At 34.7% G+C, this 6,314-nt stretch overlaps 1 protein-coding gene across 2 annotated transcripts in view; it reads left to right on the top strand.

Annotated features, from left to right (window-relative positions):
• The window catches only part of INPP4B (inositol polyphosphate-4-phosphatase type II B), an 877,116-nt gene that overhangs the window by 386,380 nt on the left and 484,422 nt on the right, over nt 1-6,314 (top strand). The gene's annotated exons all lie outside the window — the stretch shown is intronic.

Below are 6,314 nucleotides of genomic sequence, written 5' to 3'. Positions count from 1 at the left end.
ATCTAACTTTTATTCATAACTTTTGTCCATATTTTTCTGGAAATGTAAAAAAAAATACATTATCTTAATTTGGGGAAATTATCAGAGGCTTTTACATAGACTGATGCCAAAAAAGACATTTCTAGCTCTGTGGGACATGGCATTGACACTATAAAATTCCAGAAAAAAATGACTGAATTTACAGATCAGTTGCAGAATTCAAATTCACTTCTGCCTTTAAACTAAGAAATTTTAAGTTGGCCATATATGCTGTATTTATTTAATGGCTACACATGTTTGATTTACTCACAATTTTCAATTTGTTGTAAAAATGTCTCTAATAGCATTTAGGAAAATATTACTTTAATATGACTTGTTTTATTTTTAAAATACATGTGTACTGAGGGATGTGATATATGTTAGAAATTGACTTTATAAATTGTTGTATAATCACCAGAGTTGAATGAATTTTCTTCAATGGTAAAGGTAATTAAAGTCATGTTTTCAGATGTTACTCGGGTTAAGAAATGTGTGCTTTAAGATGTACTTGCCATTTTCTCTTTTGATCCAAGTATACAACGTGCCTTCATGAGTAACAAGTTAAAGTACAAGAAAGAAAAAAGAAAGAGAGAAAACCCATGGCACTAGGTAAAATAAACACACTTTGTCATTAGAAGTAGAAATAGATCAGGCATGCTTGGAGAAAATTCCTTTGACATAGCAATCATAACTAGTAAACAGGTGAAGCAATAAAAAGGCATGGCATATTAAGGAAAGTAATTCAGTTCGTTGAAACAGGAGTTCTTTATTCCTCACCAAAGAAGTTGATACCTGCTAGTGTTCACTGCCATCTATCTTAAGGGGAAAGAACTCTGCTTGGTGAGTGTAATCTGAGCAGTCATTATTTTAAGATCATTTTAGATTCCTTAATGGAACAAGGAGTATACCTGCTTATATATTGTGTGGCTTGGGGGGAGTGGGGCCATACAGGAGGTGAAGGAGAAACCCACATTTATCTTATATGGCATATTTTACTTTACTTTACTTGGTGCTAAATCAAGTGAAACAAATTCTTGTACAAGTTCCTATTAACTTCCTTTGAAAATTTGGCCCATTTTACTATAATCGCTTAAAATAGAAATGCCAGCAAGTGGCTCTTATGTACTTTGGGGGAAACAGTTTCCCTTTTTTTCTGATTTTATTTTTATTCATTGTTGATCTTTCAAAATGGACCAAGGCTTCTTAAAAAGATTACAGTACATATTTCACTCTTATAAAAAAAAAAGATTGACAGCACCAAATGTTGGTGGGAATGTGAAACAACTAGAATTCTCATGTTTTGTTGGTAGGAGTATGGAATCATACAATCATTTTGGAAATTCCAGAATTTTAGTAGCTTATTGCAATGCAAATTTATTTCTTGTTCACATAAATTCCTGTATGGCGATTCCTGATAGATAGAAGGTCTTTTATATGGTCATATAGAGAACCAGGATCTTTCCTCTTGTGGATCTGTATACTCCTTGGTATCTCTCATTTGGCAAGAGGAAAGGGAAGGGGAAAGATTTTGGAAAACTGACCCCTTGTTGAATAAATATTGTTTTTTGGTGTGGCTTAATGATATAGAATGGCAATGTCTAAAAATTAAAAACCAAAGTTTCTTTTTAAATGAAATGAGAAAATTTCCACTTCAGTGAAGTGTTCCTAAAAACATTTAAATTAGAATATTGGAAGATTGAGACTACGCCTGGCTTCCGATTGCTTTGTTCTCTTCTCTCAGTTTTCTGGCCTGAGATCAAAGTAGCCTCTATCAAAGTAAGTTTATATCTCCCTTAGCATCAGGTTAAAAAATTTATCTGTGCATACCGTCTCTGAAGGCTATTTCCATTCCCTAGAAAGGAGCAGGCTTATCTCCTGAAATCCCATATAGTACAAGGGTTTTCTGATGAGTGGTCAGGTATCTCTGTTTAGTGCCCCAAAATGACAAGTTAACATTATGATAACTTCACTTTCCCCTTGTGTTTTAGTTTCCCAGGCTGCTCAAAACAAATACCATGAAATGGGTTGGGTTAAACCATGGAAATTGATTTGCTCAGTTTTGAGGCCAGGAAAATGTCTAAATCAAGGCATCATCAAGGTAATGCTTTCTTCCTGAAGACCAGCTGCCAGTGATCCTTGGTTCCTCTGCCACATAGCAAGGCAGCTGGCAGCATCTGCTGGTCTCTCCCTTCTTTTCTAGGTTTTGTTGATTTTAGCTTCTTGCTTCCATGGCTTTTTTCCCATGTCTGAATTCATTCTGTTTATAAAGGATTCCAGTAATAAGATTAAGGACCCATCCTGATTGAGGTGGGTCACCCCTTAACTGGAATAGCTTCATCAAAAGATCCTACTTGAAATGGGGTCACACCCACAGGAATTGATTAAGAGTAAGAACATTTTTTTCTGGGGTACATACAACTTCAAACCACCACATCTTGCTTGTATAGGTAGTATTAAAATAAAAATTATTATTCAGAGAAAACTAAATACAGGACCATTAATTGCAGTATTTTGCATAATATCTGAAGAAAGAGACCTTTTTCTGAAGAATTCCTTAATTTATAAATATGTCTTCTTTGTAGAAAATTAGGTATCAGCTGTTATTTAATTACTTTTTTTCAAAATATTGTGGAATTTAATTGGTGATATACCAAGGAGATTTCTAATTTTAGGGTTTGTTTGCCACTGGAAGCCTAAAGATTGTAGCTTTCAAATCTAAAGACAAGCTTCTTTTAATAACTGTCCATGTCTTAGTTTTTGCTAAGTTTGACACATTCTTGTCAGATGTAGGTATATTTCTAGAATGTATTTTTAATTCATGTTAATAAAATACTGATAATTATTTCTTCAAAACATATTCCTTTGTCCTAATACTTTGAAATTTGTTCAATGAATCTATATTGAATTTAGAATGTATATTAAGTTTTTAAGCTGTTCATTTTTTTTTTAATGTCATGTTCTTTCCAAGCTTTTGTTTCCAAGTTAGTAAAGGCTTAAACCATTTTAATCTGACTACATATGGCAGCCCTCAATCTTCATTCATCTGATTGTTTTAGAAGCTGTTTTCTGGATCTTAATTTTAAAATATCCTCTGAAAATACAGTGATAAGAACTGTACATGATATTTAAGGGCAGAAGTTTTCTGATATTTTTACATCATGCCTCTCATGATGCCTAATGTTCCCCAGTCCTTATCAATTGTTCTATCACCAAGATCAGGTTCTCAATGAGTAGTCAGAAAAGACTCCTAGGCCCTGTCCCTGGTCTTTCTAATTAATTCAGAGCCTTGGATTCTATGGATAGGTCATCTTTCTAGTATTACATTTTCCTTTAATATACAAGAAGCAATAACCTTGAGTCTTCTTTCATACAATTGCAGTAATCTAGGTCTGTCCGCAAGAATGTCTGAGAATTTCGTGTTTTGGATTTCACAAATCTATTGTGGTTGCTGTTTATCGCTTTAGACAAGGCATTTTCTTCATTGCCTCTAGTCATCTAGTTGCATTCATCCTATCTTAGCTCCCTGTCTTCCAATCTGATAGAAAATATACATACAGACCCTACATTAGTTAATGAAGCACAAGACTTCAAGTTTACAAACTTAACTAAGACCTTCTAATTTTAGGGTTTGCTTGCCACTGGAAGCCTTAAGATTATAGCTTTCAAGTTTAAAGACAAGCTTCCTTTAATAACTGTCTATGTCTTAGTTTTTCTTAAGTTTGACAAATTCTTGTCAGATGCAGGTATATTTCTAGAATGTATTTCTAATTCGTGTTAATAAAATACTGATAGCATTATTTCTTCAAAACATATTCCTTTGCCCTAATGCCTTGAAATTTAAGACCTAGGAAAGCTACAACACACAAAATTGAATAAAGTCAAATAGTAGAATCTATTCCCAGAGAGTTTCTCATTGGCCTTTGCTCTATGAGCCCAAAGAATGCCATGGTAGATAGAAAGAGGGGAGTGTAATATGGCAAAATGTGAAGATCTTGGTTCGAAAAACTGTTCCTTCCTTGGCTCTATTAATTTATCTAGTCTGTTCAGCACAGTGTCTGAACATAATGAAATTCAACAAATGGAGGCTGTAATTGTGCACTTTGAATGCACTATTTGGCATTGACCTGTGCAATAGAAGCAAAAGCATAGCATGAGTCCAATAATTATGATTGGTTTGTATCATTATGGTTATTAGTTTTGTATTCCTGGGCTATTCCATCCCTCAAAACAAGAGTTCTCCTTGTGGAACCCTGATTTCTAGAGATTATACATAAAGAAAGAAGCAAAAAAATTAACCTTGCATCATAATCTCTTTTCATACTGAAGACAGTATTGTGTTATTCATTTATTGAGCATTTTCTATGCACCAGACATTGTTCCAAGTGTTGGAAATAAAATGATTAAAAAATGCCTATGTTCTCTTTCTCTGATGGAGCTTATGGAGCTTACAATCCAATGGGATTTGTAAGTTCTTCCTTAATAAATCACACAAATGAATGTACGTTGTGCCACAAAGGAGAAGTGATAGATGCTATGTGAGCAAATAATGGATGATTGAACCAAGTTAGAAAGGTCAGGAAAAGTTTAATCTTAGTATAAAACACTTCCAATTGATTTACTCCTCTGGTTCATGGCTGCCTTAATACAAACTGATACATACATAGCTTTTATATATGCCTAAAAGTATCAATTAAGTAGTCTCTCAGTACAGGGAGAGTCCAACCAAAGACAAATTCTGCCTTTTACTCTTAAAGCCATTAAAGGATAATTACTGAGTGCTGCAATTCTGGGGGAAGAAAGGGCAGGTGGTCAATAAGTAATGTTTTGTTTTTCCCTCTAAGTTTTAGAAGCAACTGATTTAGTAGGCATGGAAGATAGGCAAATAGGAACCTAAATATCAGATTTATTACTGAAAAAAGCATGATTGAACAATACATCATATTTGATTCCAGCTTGAGCTCCAAATATTTCACTCTGGAATGAAACTCAGCAGATTTGGGGAGAGTTACACACAACCGGCTCACAGGTGTTCTGAGCTGGTGCCTGCACATCCCAGCTTCAGGCAACTTCAGTACCAGCCTTCAGTTCTAACAGTTAAGGAGCTACCTTCAAATTAACCCAGTGTCACTGACATTGATCCTTCTGTCTTTGCTGCCAAACAGAGACACAGTTTCAGAAATCCTTTTCTAGAATGTCTGGATTTTCAAGGGAAGTTTTTCTTATTTCCCATGTCTCTTGGTAGCTGCCTAGATCCCATCTCCCTTAGGAGAAATCATTTGCATCTGTTCTCTTGGCTCTTGACTCTTCTTGCAACCTCGATGTTTCGGGCCTCAGTCACCCTTTCTAATGTGGAAACAAGTATTATATTCAGGGGCCTGAACACAATAAATCCTTTAAAATGCTAGCTTCTATGATTACATTTTTGTATGATTATTTTATTCTGTACTTCTAACCTGCCATTTCAGGAAACAGTTTGTGAAGTGGTATCCCCTAAAATCCTTGCTTTTAAAGAGAGCAGCCTCTCAGGGTTAGTCTGTTGATTATTTATTGTTTTTACACCTCAAGTGTTCTATTTTGACCAACAATCATCATGGGGCTCCCTGTGTCTCTAGATGGCTCCTTTCCTTTGATATCTATGGGGGAAAATGTTTTTATTTGCTTCAACATTCCTTGAGAGGTGATCTTGCAAGTTGATTTTGAGAAAAACCTTATTCCTAAGTAATACTCGATCTGTAGGCTATTTTGAGGGCTTTCCAGTCATCCTCACTCTGACTGACTTTCCTTGTTTTGAAAGGTGATTTTTATCAGGTACAGTTGACAGTTCATGACATTTGATTGGTAATATTTACCACTTTTGCAAAAAGCCACTTGAAAGAGCAAAATTTCAAAGCTTATATTCTCTCAAAATTGATAAAGCTGGTTGAACTTTAAATTAAAAAAAAAAAGAGAGAGATTTTCCCTTTCCAACAATAATTTTGTCTCCCTTTAATAGCCATGCCTGTAGTTTTGATTCTTAGTTTGTTTTTTTTCCCCCAGCTTATTGTAAGGGATTTTGTAAGCAATCACCAGGATTCCTGTGGGTAATCGACTTTTTTTAAAGTAATTTTCCAAAAAATACCCACATATTGCTGCCATAAGTCTTTTTCTCTAATATTTAAGTATTTCTTTTGTTTCTTCAGTCTCATGAGGATACTAAAGGTAATGTGATTCTGATGATTACTACATTGTGTCTCAGCCACGGTCATCTCTTTTACTGAATCCTATGCATCAGACCACACAAAATACACCAGATGCTC

The sequence above is a fragment of the Choloepus didactylus genome, chromosome 3 (assembly GCF_015220235.1).
Source record: "Choloepus didactylus isolate mChoDid1 chromosome 3, mChoDid1.pri, whole genome shotgun sequence".
Lineage (NCBI taxonomy): Eukaryota > Metazoa > Chordata > Mammalia > Pilosa > Megalonychidae > Choloepus > Choloepus didactylus.
Note: the sequence above shows the minus strand (reverse complement) of the source record. Positions and strands in the feature narration are given on the sequence as shown.